General features: G+C 42.5%; 1 long non-coding RNA gene across 7 annotated transcripts in view; it reads right to left on the reverse strand.

Annotated features, from left to right (window-relative positions):
- Positions 1-13,045: 13,045 nt before the first annotated feature.
- The window catches only part of LOC105758737 (uncharacterized), a 333,084-nt gene continuing 331,259 nt past the window's right edge, over positions 13,046-14,870 (reverse strand). For all 7 annotated transcript variants that reach the window (XR_012057710.1, XR_012057709.1, XR_012057711.1 and 4 more), the window contains one exon: positions 13,046-14,363. This is a non-coding gene — a long non-coding RNA (uncharacterized lncRNA). The remainder of the gene's footprint in view (positions 14,364-14,870) is intronic.

Below are 14,870 nucleotides of genomic sequence, written 5' to 3' on the forward strand. Positions count from 1 at the left end.
ATTCTTTGGGAATTTCTTTTATGCAAGTCCTGGAATAGCACAGAGAAGATTTAGGTTCATGATAAAAATGAACTCATCAGCCACAGTCTTTATCCCAGTGCTGGGGAGCCAAGGCCCGACCTCAGAATCTGCACATGAATCAACATTAAGCCTCCACGGACATGCAGCCTTTTCCTCTAAAAGACCTGAGAACGCTTTATAAGCACTAATGAATTAAGTGTCCAGCACTTCCGTGAGATAGGGGAACACCATCCTTCTTGTACGGACCGTGGGCAGAAGGAGGTTAAGTGATTTGTACAGGGTCACCAAATAAATCTGTGTAAGGCACAGCAAAACTCATGTACTCTGTCTCCAAGTCACGAGCCTTGGTGTGAGACCATTCCTCATCTCCACCTCGGTCACACGAGGGCTGGTGCTTGAGTCACCAGGTGCTGGAGATGGAACCTCTCACACACATATTTCCCATCTCCCCCTAATTACTGATGTTTTAGAAATATTCACATTTTTACTGCTTTCTTCCATGACAAAGTTTTACTAGGCTTAGAAAGGTCAAAGTAATTACATGCAAATGTGTCATACATGTTATAACACCCTACAGAAACCAGTCAGGACTCTTGAAAGCGAAAGAGATAAGGAGTCTGTAGGGAACTGGAAGAGGGTCCATCAGAACTTTACAGCCTGGCTGTCACCTACAGACAATTCTCTTGGAGACCTGCAGGGTTTCAGGCTGCTGAGAGGATTCTGAGAAACCAGCAAACCCCTGCTCTGAAAAATATTTTGTTTTTCTCGCCAGCTTCAGTAATGAGATTAAATTAAAGAAAATTTTAAATTGAATACCCAGGGCAAGAAACCAATTTCCTGGTACTCTGATGTATTAAGCAACGTAATCTCCCAGAGGAAGTGGCAGAGCCCAGATTGCTCAGAGTGCTTAGAGCCAGACAGGGCCAAACAATCAGTTCCCTTGTCCTGAGACGGACAATTTCTCACCTGCAAATGGGCATTTTTCCAGCAGACAAGCTCAGCCTTTAACAAGATAGGATTTTTTTTCCTTTTGTACACTTACAAAGATGAAAAGGCACAGCCAGCGGAAGGGAGACAGAGCAGCCAACAAGGATCCCGTGAGCTTTCCCAGCACCCCCACTCCAGCCCTTACAGGAGCAGGTGGGCTCGCACATGGGGAGATGGGACCAATTGGTCAGTAACAGAACTGCCTAAAGAAGCACAAGAAATCCACATAACCTCAAGTGAAAAAGATAATCTGTTAACTGCCTCGGTGACTGCATGCACACGGCCAAGTGAGATTATTTTACACAACTTTTATTTACTATGTTTGCCATATTTAATTAAAAATGCTTTCAATCATCCAGTTTCATTAAATTATCCATTACCTCAGAAAGGCCAGTTTAGACTTACATTTCAGTTTGAAAGCTCAGAAATCTACTTGTGATCTGCTAGAGCAAGCAAACCAGCAGGAAAAGTTTCAAAATCAGAAGGAATAAAACCCCAGTGCTGCTTATTCTCACTCCTGGCAAACCCAATATATTTAAAACACATGCAGAAATTCAGAACTACTCACAAAGTGGGTTTGAGCTGATGCTGGTGAATATCAAATGAATGGTTTTGCAATATGTAAAAGAAATACTGGGAGACTGGTATGACCTGCCAAAACCAGCCTTGGTAAACTGATCTCAAGAATCTCAGTGACCCAGCTGCAGCACTAAACCCCACCAGGCAGTGTGGGTCCAGTTACACCCAGCTGAAAGGTTGGGGCTTCAAATGTTTGGTCTTGTACAGGGTTTTAGAAACCTGAAAAACTTTCTCAGAAGCCTTTTCCAACAAAAGTTTTCACTGGAAAGGAAAAGAAGGGAAAGCAATTGACATGGAGCTACGTGGTTGTTTGAACTTAAAAATAATCCCTGTACATAATTTTCCTCCACCTTTTAATCATCAAGTTTTGTCACACTCCTTATTCCCAAGGCACAGGGACCCTTGCAGCAAAGAAGCCTTTGCTGGAGAAGCATGGATTGCCTGCACTCCCACGGGCAAGCTCCTGCAGAGGTAAGTCTTGCTGGGGGGCTGGAAGGTGAGGAAACAGTGCAATAAGACCAGCTGTGAAACTTACATTGATTTTCTACCATGTTGTTCTTGGTCATATTCCACAGATTACCTATTCAGTCATTATTTTACATAAAAGACATTTAAAGCCACTGTTAAATGACAGATAAATTCAGAAACTAAAGCTAAGAACTGTAGAGCATCCTGTGCTCTTGGTGTCCAGCCCATCTGGCAGGTGCTCCCTTATGCTGCCAGAAAACATCACCTTTTCTTCTGGCTAAATAACACAAACTACATAAAGCCAAATAAAATGTGGGACCAGAACCTGTGACTACAAATAACTTCAGTCAGTCTTGGAAGGGCAACCATCAGGTTTGTCAGCACAGGCTGTAAATGTGTCCTTCACACACAGGCTGTCTGAAAACGGCAGGTTATGGCACTGGGGACACCTAAGTGCAGCAAGTTCTCAAGGGAGGTGGTTCTTCCCCTCTACGTGTTCTCATGAAACCCCACCTGAAGCAGTGTCCAGCTTTGGGACCCACAGCATAAGAAAGACATAGACTTGTTGGAGTGAGTCCAGATGAGGGTCATGAGGATGATCAGAGGGCTGGAGCTCACCAGTGAGAGGGCTGTGGCTCCTCAGACTGGAGCAGAGGCAGACCTGGGGAAACCTTACAGCACCTTCAATACCTAAAGGGGCTCCAAGAGAGCTGGAGAGGGACTTTAGGCAAGGGCATGGAGTGGTGGGACAAGAAGGAATGGCTTCAAACTGACAGAGGGCAGGGTTAAATTAGATATGAGGAAAAATATCCATAGAGATGTTTAGATGAGATGCTGGGAGAACAGGGGGTGAAGCACTGGCTCAGGTTGCCCAGAGAAGCTGTGGCTGCCCCATCCCTGGAAGTGTTCCAGGCCAGGTTGGATGGGTCTTTGAGCCACTTGGCCTAGTGGAAGGTGTCCCTGCCCATGGCAGAACAAGATGGTCTTTGAGATCTCTTCCAACCAAAACCATTCTAGGATGACTCGTGAGCTGCTCAAAGCTGAACACATAGCTGGATGATCAGCCCAAATGGTCATATTGTCTCCTTTCCCCCAGGGGCACCTAAAGCACTGCCAAATCCAGCAGACAGGGCTCTCAAGTTCCTCCCCATTCTTTCTCACCTCCCTGCCAACAGGCTCCATCCCTGGAGTCTGTACAAAGGCCAGGGTCAAGGAGATGCAGCTCGTCTTGCAGCACTGTCCTGCCTCAGCCACCCCCCCATGGTGGCACCTGCACCATCCCCAGCGTGGGGCAGCTCTGCCTGCCCACAGGCTGCTCCTGAGGCACAGGGTCCTGCAGCATCAGGCTCATAAATGCAGCTCAGCTGAAGTTATCTCATCGTAATTCAGACTCTTCTCCAGAGAGCTCAGCACATGTACCCAGCTGCTCCAGCTTCCCTTTGCCATGGAGCTCACTGCAGGGTTTATACCTAGGGTTTTGTTAACCCTACACCTCCTTCCTTTGCCTCCACCCCAAAAGAAACCAGCATCAGAGAGTGATTCTTCAGCAGGTAACCTGGATGCAAAAGTCCAGCCAAGCTTTCCTTGCTGTTTGCCAAGATTTCATCCATTTAATTGCCTTAATCCAGGCTGGTTACATGATTTCAGCTTTTTCAAAGTTCAGCAACAAATGTGTAATGTTTCTGTCTATCAAGAATACTATGTTCCTTTGCTGTATTGTGTCTGATGGGTCAAACCCCTACTAAATCAAGCTCATCGTAAAGCAATACTACCACACATAAATTTAAGCCTTTTAGTGCAGGCCTTTCATCAAGTCATAATGCTGTCCATGCAACAAAATCTAGACACTTTGGAAAGCCTAATTGTAAGTTCAGGCTATAAAATGCTCATTTTCTATTTAAACCTCTTTTTATCACCACTTCTTGTTGCCCTATGGTGTATATTGATTATATATATTATACAGCAAGAGATAATTGTGTGAAAAGAGCTGTGTCATTTGAGAAAGAGGGAAATAAATAAGTCTATTTGGCAAGACTGAGACACACTGGGTGAGTACATGTCACTCTTCCTACAAAAACACACAGTGATTGCAGGCTCTGCTGTAGCCTAAATTGTAACAATTACAAAAGTAATTGTTAAATTACAAAAAGACATCAAACTCACAGACCTCCCGGGGACCCTGTGCATTTGGCATCCTCAGCAGTAAAACGAAAGGTGGGTGTCCCCTTTGTCACTATATCATGAAAACCAGACCAGGTGGCTAATCCTCCTCAGGGAACTTGAACCTTGGCAAAGCATCTACCAGAGGCTGAACAGATGCTTAGGCACTCATTAACCAATTCATTTCATCGTCACGCACACAAATGGGAGTGAAACACTGAGAGCCTCAGAACTCTGCTTCCACCCCCACAACTGAGACCCAAAGCCTGCCCCTTGCTCATTTAATATGGCCCAGGTCAGTAACACCAGTTTAACTTTTCCAGCCATCTGGGAACGTGTCGGTCAGCGACACAACGCAGCGGGAGCCCAATTTCAGAGCTTTCTGAGCAGTTGGATGTAAGTTTTTGAATTATTTCAAGGACTAGCTCCCATGTTTATAACAAAACAGTAGCAAAGCCCTTGGATCCCAGCCTGCAAGCACTGTTAGATGAGCTGCCACTGCCACAGCACTGGTAGGGTCACTGCTGCAAGCAGGACACCTGGCAGCTCGCATCCCTATAGCACTGGCAGGCCCATGGATTTTAGCAGGAGACCCAGCAGCAGCCTCAGGACTGGGTCCTAAAGACTGCAGAAAGCATGAGGATGACTTGAAGCATCACATTACAGTGGCAGGGTTGCTCTAATGCCCCTAGCAACTACCTGAGGATGAGATTATTAAAAAGAAAAGCAACAACAGAAAAAAAACCAACCAAACAAAAACACCCAAACAACACAACAGCAACAAGAAACCTTCCCACCCCCCAAAAACAAGCCAACAACAAAAGACACACAATGAAAGCCTTAGGAGATAATCAGAGATCTAAAATACTGCAGGGGTGTGTTTATGAAATATAATCTCAATAATATAATACAACAGGGGATATGAGCAACAAAAAGCCAAGCAGATTTTTTTTTTCTGAGAGTAGTTTTAGAAGTTTAAGTCATTAAATAAGAGGAGATATTTACATAGAATAATTCTCTTGTCCAGCTACTTCCTTTTCATGCTAGACAAAGAAGAGAATTGGTATCAGCAGAAGCAAGAATGTAAGGAGAAATAAGGAGCAGGACTCCTGTACACAGCTGTTCTTTACTTTCAGCTCATTTGCTTGCTCCTAGCATAGCATCAGAGAGCTGCTCCATTACCTTGGTAAAACCAACAAGCATGGGAGAGTCATTCAGTCAGGGCTGCAGCAAAACCTACAGCACTGCCCAGATATTTTTGCAGGTAAATATTTTTTACATTAGATTCACTTGTTTAAACAACAGAAACATCCACCAGTACAATGCTGGATGTTTGGTCAGTTAGGTGTCTTCAAAAATCTTGGCTATGACCAATATCATGCTTACCACTACCAGCTGCTTTAAAGAAGTTGTCAGCCTGAGTTCATATTTAAAAATCATGCTTTGAACACTTTCATTCCCTGCAAAAATTATCTTAGTTAGTGAAATGTAATGAAATGTGCTAAAACTAAACCCTGCCTTAGGCATCAGGGGCTGTCAGAATGACCAAGACTGGACTGGAAGAAGGTCCCAAGGAAAATTTTTGTTTCATCTTCTTGCTTGCCAGTGAGCTCAGAGCACAGTCATACCCACCAGGCAGCAGCCAAGGCTATGGACAGCCTTAGAAGTAACTTTAATGGTCTTTGGCACAACAAACCTTCTCTATAATTTGTATTTTTAGTCTGTTTTTAAAGGTAGAAGTTGGTGATGGAGTAGCTTGTAACATGCCTCTGAAGAGGCAATGCTGGTGCATTTTGGAACCAAATAGGGAATTTTATCTTCAGAGGATAAGAAACCAGCAAACGCCTGAGACTGCCTTTGTGTGCTTTACAGCACCGGGCACAGGGGGTACAGGAAGAAGAGATTCCAAAGAACAAAAATAAAGCAGAAGGGAGAAACGCCTTTCCAGCTGCCAATCTCCAGGCAACTGAAGCCCACAGCCCCCCTCCCTCCCCATCCTCAGGGAGAGACAGACCAACTGCTGCACGACTTGCAGGAACTGATCCTGCCAATGACAGACACGACCCAAGCCTCAAAAACCTTAGCAAAGAACAGCTACAGAGCTGTTCAGACACACACTTAAAGAAATAAATAAATATCTCATCCCAGGCCAGAATAGAGACTTAGACCCCAGATCAGTGACAAGACAGCCAGCAGCGGTGCTACTGTCATGTCAGTGCAGCTGTTGGCTCATCCACAGGAGAGGCTCAGCACAGCTTTCAGATGCCAGGGCAGAAAGCTCAGTCCAGGTGCAGCTCGTCCTGCTGCGAGTCAGGGCTGCTGGCAAGACCCCGGCTCTATTCCCAGGCCTTCTAATTGCATCAAAGGGAAGGAGAGTGGGAAAATGCCACGATTTTATTTCTGAAAGTAAGAGCTGTCGAGGATTATTTACACATAGCAGTAATTCACAATTACATCAAACCCTTGGGTACCTTAATTCTGTGCATCACACAAATTACAGAGCACAAAGGGATTCTGATTGCAAGTCCCTGGTAGCCAGGAAAAAGCTCAGGGAGCTGGATCATAGTAGGTGGGATGGAAGCACCCAGAGATACCCCACAAAGTTTCAGTGTACTCAAAAAATGCTTCTTCCTACACTCTGAGCCCTTTTTTCTCAGAGTTCTTCACTTGCTCAGGAGACAAACAAAACTGAAGATCCTGATTCTCTACAGAGTGACCTGCAGCAATAAAAAGTGCTTGCAAAGCAGGAGAGCAGCAGCTGGGGCACTGCTTGCTTCTCCCAAGAAACAGGCTGTCCTGGGCTGGAGCCATCCAGACAGCACGTCCTTGCTACGTGTTCAGCTTGAACCGAACTCTATCCTGCAACTGGAACAAAAGCACCTCCAAAAACAAGTAGTCCATCCCTCTGCCCGACTGTCCTATTTCTGGGAAACAAATCAGTGCTTTAAGAAGGCCAAAGCATGTCGTGCTCAAGTACAGCTTTTCTTTTTTTTTTTTTTTAAGAAAATAAACAAGTGCCTTCAAGCTTTCCTCCTTCCCCTGCCATTCCAGGGGAAAAACACCCAGGAAAACAGAAGAGAAATGAAGTCAAATGTGCTTTATTACTTATTAGTTGGTAACATAATACTTGTGACAAGCTGAACAGTTGTAGCAGGCGGCTGTGGAAGTCAGTACGCTGTTTAGAAGGAAAACAGGAATGAGAGACAGCTCTGAAAGGGAGATTTTAAGCACAGCTCAGCCATCCTACCGTGCCCAAACCAAGCACTGTTATTCAGTTAATTTAGTGAATGAATCCCTCAGGGTCTCCAGCCATCTACCACTACAGCTCATTAGAGCCCAATATCCGACTTTTCACGTTGTATCACTGCAAGCACTTATGCTTAAAATGTAATTAAACTTAAAACAAACAAGGGCTCGTTTCCCCCCTCGGCTGCCCTGGGACGTGCCCCAGCCCTGCCTGCACGGCCAAGGCACCACCTCTGCCGTGGTATTTGGGAAAACACCCGCGCTTCCCACCCCGCCAGCTGACATTTGCCCGACGTTCATCCTGTGAGCAATTAGAAATCTAAATACTGGGTGTAATGCCTGGCTATTGGGATTTAGACTCTTACAAACGAGTAATGCAGTAAGACTTGCTGTCCAACGAGGTGTCTTATTGAAATATCCCAGGCTGGTTTGCTTGTCACAGCTGTCGTTTCAGCCATTTGCACTTACACTGTATTGCTTTCATTACAAAAATAGAAATTTGTGTCCTAAGTGCTGTTACATTACTAATGCTAAATATTTAATTCCCCAGGGTTCTAATTATGGTTGAGCACTGGCAACACTGATTCTACTTTTTAATAACAACTGTAAAAGCAGTTTGAGCATTTTTCAATTAATTAAATACATAGTGTACGAGTAACCTCTTGTCATTTTGCCCTCCAGGACCTGAGCTAATTTGCGTGGAATAAAATGTTTTGAAAATTAACTGATATACTGGTCTGATCATTGTTGTTCTATTAAATTATAGTCTGCCAAATGAGTGGTGTATAATAGTTACATACTGTACCATTCCCTTATTTATGATGGCGTGGTGGTTTTCTGAAAAAAAAACTTCTCCAGCACATTTCGAGAGAGCACACTGGAGAGGCCTAATTAGCAGGCAGGAGATGGTCTATGCACCACAGGCATCAGTAGACTTACAGTGCAGGGAGACTTCAGCAATGAAAAACAAAGCCTCTCTCCATTCTCCAGACCTCATTTTCACCTTCTTTCATAGCTGAAATTAAAAGTGTTAATTAAATGACTTTCTGCTGCATAAACTCCTATGGATTAGTTAGTAGTTTACACTTTAACACATGGGAATTGACTCACAATATTAAAACACACAAGTAGTTTAGAAATGTTTTTGCCTTCAACTTGCAGAACCCAGTATGAAAAGATGTGTCCATAAAATGAGTTTTTTGGACTACAATGGCACTTACCAGGCATAAAACTAACTTTTGCATACCTAACACAATGCTAAAATCATAAAGTGTATTTTCCATTTACACAGTCCTAGAAGTTTAGAACACAGACATATAACAGCACCTTATGTATCCTGGTAAGGGAAACTAACCTCTTGTCCCAGTCCCACATTAAAGATAATACAAACTCAACTGGGAAAAATTTATCAAAAAGCCCTGAAATTTTGAAAATAGCTTTTCCACATGTTTATTCATAGGTGATGAAGAATGTTCTTCCAGCATGTATTTTAATATTGTATTTTATTTCACAGTGTGCAACAATGGTAAGTCAAACATATTGCTTGAAAAATACTTAAGGCCTAAGCATTACAAAATATACAGGTGAAAGTTTGCTAGTTTTAGCTAAGTAACTTAACAGTAATGACAACACGCTACTCTGAAATCATAAGAAATACGGACAATAGATAACCAAGTCTATTTTTTCACAAACTTGCAAGAGTATCATACATGTGGAACACTGCACTCATCATGCTAGTTAAAAGGAAACCCAGCCTCAGTTTATGCTGAGTAAGACTCCCCACTTGCCACCACAACACTCACACAGTAAAAGCTGTAATTCAAACTAAGCAAGGCTGTATTTCAGTTTAAAAAATAAATTAAAAACCCCCACAATATACTGCAGATTACTTTTGGTACCAAAGCAAATTGAGATTCTCAGTCAGTATTAAAACACTACTTTTTCCCAAATAAATACTAAATAGATATACAATCACTGTCAAATAAAAGTACTCAGGTCAAGCATTTGTTTGTAGGTGTACAAGTACATACATAAAACATACACACAGACAAAATATGAAGAACACAAGCAATGTATTGCAATAACAGCTCTCTTCTTAAAGACAGATTTATGTAACAGCATAAAACTTGGAAGTTATCTTTACTACTATTAAAAGCTCCCCAGTATCTCTAGATGCCTGCCTTCAATAAATCCTGGAAACATTCTGCTCACATAGTAAGTTTTAAAGACTGTGCAGCATATGTAAGCTTCAATAAAATCAGTCCAGATCTTTAATTACTCCATTCACCCAGCAGCTGCTTTAACAAAGTATTTTTCTGAACACGTAAAAATGTAAAACACCCCAAAAAACCAGTCACCTATGTGCAATGACCGCTCAGCACCTAACAATAATGGATATACTGAAGGACAAAATGTGAGTTGTGCCAAGCCCATAATTCTCAGTAACTGACTGTAAAGCACTTCGAGTCAGCATTAAGCTTTTAAAACTCTAACCCTAATCAATCGTAAACAGAGAAGGATCTCACCACAACACGGGTTGCAGTCGAGACAGCCACCATACACAAAGTAGTAACACCACACAGTTTCAGAAGGCTTTAAGCACTCCCCCAAAGAGTAACACCTTAGCACACAGAAGGCTTCAGGCATCTGCCCATACAGAGTAACACCATGTCACTTCAGAAGGCTGCAAGCACTTGCCCTTCTTGTTCTTTAGCCCAACCTTTTAACCCCTCACGTTGATGCAGTGCCCCTGTATGCCCTCTGTTCCCGTTGGGATTGGGCAGTGCCCCTGGGCACTCCATGGCTCATTGCTGCCAGTGCTGCTCACCTGCTGCTCACAGCTGTGCCCACTGGGGGTGAGGCTTGGCCATAGCCCCATCCCAACTACCACAGACTGTGTACCTACAAGATCTCACAGTTATTTTTAAAATTTTAAACACCAGCACATAACTTAATTTTTCCGCTTTTTCTGATTTGCATAGCATTCTTCCCAAGTAAAATGCAGACTTCTCCATGAAAACAGGCTTGTATATACAAGCTGAAAAATAACACCACCTATTTAAACACGAGCTAATTATACCTGGCATTTTGGACTTTGGTGGTAATGTATTGATTGCCATAGAGCAGAAAGCACCCCTGTTGGCCAAAACCAAAGGTGCACAAGATTCAGAAATCTACACAGAGACAACCTCTCCCCTTCTCCAAACACTTCTGCCCACAGGTCTTTTAAGGGTACAGGACAGCAAACACCATCTCTCCAGGCTGCAGGGCACTTGGAAAAGTATAACTTGCACACATTTGGTGACAGCATGGCAACAAAAAGCCCATTAAACAGAAAAAAGGCAGATAACTCGATACAATCAACTTGCAATCATTTTCTTGTAATGTGTTAGTGAATGGGTGCCAGCTAACTAATCTTTGTAGAGAACAGACCTAATTTATCCACAGCAGGATGTTGTCAGATTATGTTCAAACTAATAATTATTTCTAGCAGAAAGGCAACATTATACTTTGTAGAAGTAGACACTCTGTAGAAGACATTTGCTCTAAAAAAAAGATGTTCATATTCTGTTGGATTAATGTGGGTGGGGCGAGGATGGATGAACCAGAAAAACCCACCTCAGCCAATGAAACACCCTACAGGAGCAAGCAGTCAGGTGAATCAGGATCTTTTAAAAATGCATGGCACTGGGAGAGAGGAACATTCCCAACGCCCCTCACAATCATTTTTTGAAGAGAAGCTTAATTAACTTTGAGTAACTTTTCAGTGGAAGCTGCAATTCTATGAAGATATTTGCTACACTGAGATTTCTCACTCCTTTCCAAGGTCTAACATGACCCTGTGTGACCTCAGGTGTTGCAAAAGCCACAGAAGCCTGTGAGGAATCCCTCTACCACACCCAGACATTTGTTCAACCATATACCTCTATAGAAATATTTCATCCTCGTCCAAAAGACAGAAAATCTAATACTCCCTTTCTAATAATTTCTAGTGATTCATTGGTCTTATTAGAAGTTTGCTCCTTAGTTTGTCATAAACTGATTTTTATCTCTGTGTATTGTCAACACATATTGCTGTAAAAATGTTGTGTTTTGTCTGGAGTATGCAAACAGTCATATAAATTCAAGTGTTCCATTACAGATGTAAAGATTATGGTCAGGAATGCACCTTTTATTCAATCAAGTTAGAACTGAAATTAAAGAAGTTAGAAAGTAACCATATAGTACCAGTTAAGAAGGTAAACTATGTTTTGTCCAACATATTTGTGGAGAGCTTATACAGAAATCATGTGTTTATAATAATAAACACACCATTATGATTGGGATTCCTGATAGATTCAGACCAAATTCAGCAATCATCGAAGAGTCAGGAAGTCTACTTGAAACCAAGCATTATTTGAAATATTTATAAGAAAAATATCTGCCTTCCCTTAAGTTTTATTTTGTTGTCTTTTTAGCACTATATAAACAGTATGGCAGTTTAACTATAGTATTTGATGGTTTTAAGTGCTTGGATGTAAAATGTTACTCATCAGCTTAACATCCATGATGGTGCTCTATGTAATATGTTATTTTGCAGTACTGCTTTACATTTGCATTACCACTTAGGCAGGTAAACAGATTCTGAGGCTATCACAAGCATTTCATTAAACATTTCAATCTCAGTACTATAATAATCCATTTTAAAATATAAAGAGTCATATGAATTATGGGCTGTCTCAGAGAGCTGTGGAGGTCATTTGCACTTAGTTCATGGTCGGGGGAGACGTGAGAGTCGTTTGGGGGAGGCACATCACTCCTGACCCCAGCACTGAGAACTCAGCCATGCCTCAACCCTGGGCTGCTGGAACAGGGCACAGCTCTCGCACCTGGAGCCACACCTGCCCCTTCCTCACACACCTGGAACTTTATTTTCCTCCCCTCCAAATGAACAGTATGGCCACTGCATACTCCTCATCCTTTGCCTAAAGGACAAACAAAAGACCATGGATGACACACAACCTGAGCGGGAGGCTCAGCCCTTTCTGTGACTGTGCTCTTTTCACTGGGCAGTGCCCTGAGAGGAGATGCAAACAGTGCTGCTGTTCTCAGGTTTCTGATAGCTCTCTTGTTCTTTGTATGCCCAAGCTGGCTCTAGGAAGGCATCTACATGCCACAGCCTCTGCACAAGAAGAGTCAGTGTGGAAGGAGCTGTTCAGTGCACTGCTTTTACTCACTATGTCTTTGAGAACTAAAGATTATCCATACCATTCTAATTTCGGTGCAAGGAATAGCAAGAGCTTGGATGCCTCACCAGACTCCAGCATCTACTGATTCAACACTGTAGAGAAGAAACAGCAGCCACTACTGCTGGAGGTGTTTTCCCTCTTCTCCACTCAAGGCAGCTCATGTCAAAAGCAGTTCTCCTGAGGCATGTGTTGGCTGAGGCAGCCTCTTTGATGAGTGAAGTAAAAAGTGTGTTCTGGAGATAATGGAATCGCTTGTACCATTCCCACACCTTAACCAGATACATTTTCTGAAATAGGTGTCTGGCATGTACACACACAGACCAGTCCTCTCCCCTCACACTGGCACACACAAAGAGTAAGTCAAAGAGCACAGGTTTATTTTGCATTATCCAGGGTGTCTCTGGAATGTGAATATTATGCATGACAGATCTGCACAGCTTTCTAACACGTCCAATTTCTACCACATCCAAGGGATGTAACTGCACCTGCTGAAAAGGCGACACACCAGGGCCAGTCCTCAGCAACACTCCTGTCAACACACCACCCTTCCCAGACATGACGTCTGCACAGCTGCCTGTGGATGCCCTGTCCTTTCATCAGAGCGACCCAGGGCACTGGATAACTAATATTTGATAACACCATTAACTTTGGCTGAAGTCAGTCTGCGTGTGCTCAGGGAAACAGTTCAGTTTGCTTCCCTAGCAGGGAGAGAATGAACAAGGAGCGTGCATGAAGCCTCCTTCTTTAACCAGCACAGCTGCTGACAAAGGAGCCTGTATCTCTCGCCTTCTCTGAAGTTAATCCCAGCAGTTTAAAGCAGACTTGTGAAAAAAGCATGAATCTGAAGTTACTCTGAAATGCTACTCCAAGGACACATTAGTTCCACTAGAGTCAAAGTATACGCCAGACGCAATAGGTCGAGTTCTAGTCGAAGAGATTGCACAGAAAGTAGGAGCTAATAATTCTTAATTTGGCATAACATGACATTCCCAACAGCTTCTCTCTTCTTCCAGTAATTGTATCTTGGCACTGTACATATTAAAAAATCATTGCACAAAAGACATGTGCTGTTGAAAAAAAAAAACAACCAAAAACCAAAACACCTTTCTTTGTGTTGTGTCATTCCAAAAACTGAAGACACTTTCATTGAAAGGGAAAATACGCTGATCAAAACACAAAGGGAACAAAACCTCATTCATTCCTTATTTGTTTAAGAATTACTAAAAAACATTTTTGCAGGAGGCTAGGGCAACAGTAATTTAGACATTAATAAATTGAGTATTGTAACAATAACTATTCCATTGAATAAAAGAATTCTGGCAAACAACTTTTCACATGGCATTCAACAGATATTAAAATAAATGAATGAAGTATGCAAGTTAAATTACTTCAAAAATAAAGACTTTCCAGCAGTTTACCATAATGACAACATTCAATAGAAAGATACAATAGCTCTTTGTAGCCTAAAAATTGTCAGTTTTATTTTACAAAGATAACTTCCAAAAGCATCTTGTCATGACAATCGAGTTTTGAGGAAAAAACAACCTGTCATTTGATAAATAGAAGAAATTAACTGTCATTAAAGCCACTTAAGCACTCCTCCTTCCTGTTATCCTTCTCATCTTGGCAGTAACTGATAAGATTTCAGGGAGGATCAGTCATTGATGGCAGGATCTAGAAAAGAAACAATTTTTCACACAGTTATTCTCATTCACAGGTTCCAGTTATTGTATTTCATTAACCTGCACTTAATTGGCTTCCTTCTGCCCCTGGCATGGCACAGTGGACCATGTACTTCATACAAATCACTGCTCCCTGTTACACTTTACACCATGAAAATATCCAGGTGGCTGCAATGCTATGGTGTTAGTATTACCCACCAAGGTAACAGTAAGAAAGTCCTGGTAACAGAGTCCTGTCCTCCACCAACTGTGAATTGCTATTACCAGCCAGTGCTTTAGCCAATAGGGACCAGACATGACTCATTATCATGCAGTTCATTATGGGACATGGTTGAACTTGAGCCTGTAACTTGTGGAAAATGTACCACTCGTCCAGGAACACACCAACGAAATAAATGAAGGGCCAGATGCAATGGTTACAGCAGAATTAGTGAAGAGGTAAACTGTAACTGTTTATTTCCTTCCCCTGTTCTCCCTAAAAGACATTACCCAAGATTTT

Source organism: Taeniopygia guttata, chromosome 11 (assembly GCF_048771995.1).
Source record: "Taeniopygia guttata chromosome 11, bTaeGut7.mat, whole genome shotgun sequence".
Taxonomy (NCBI): Eukaryota; Metazoa; Chordata; class Aves; order Passeriformes; family Estrildidae; genus Taeniopygia; species Taeniopygia guttata.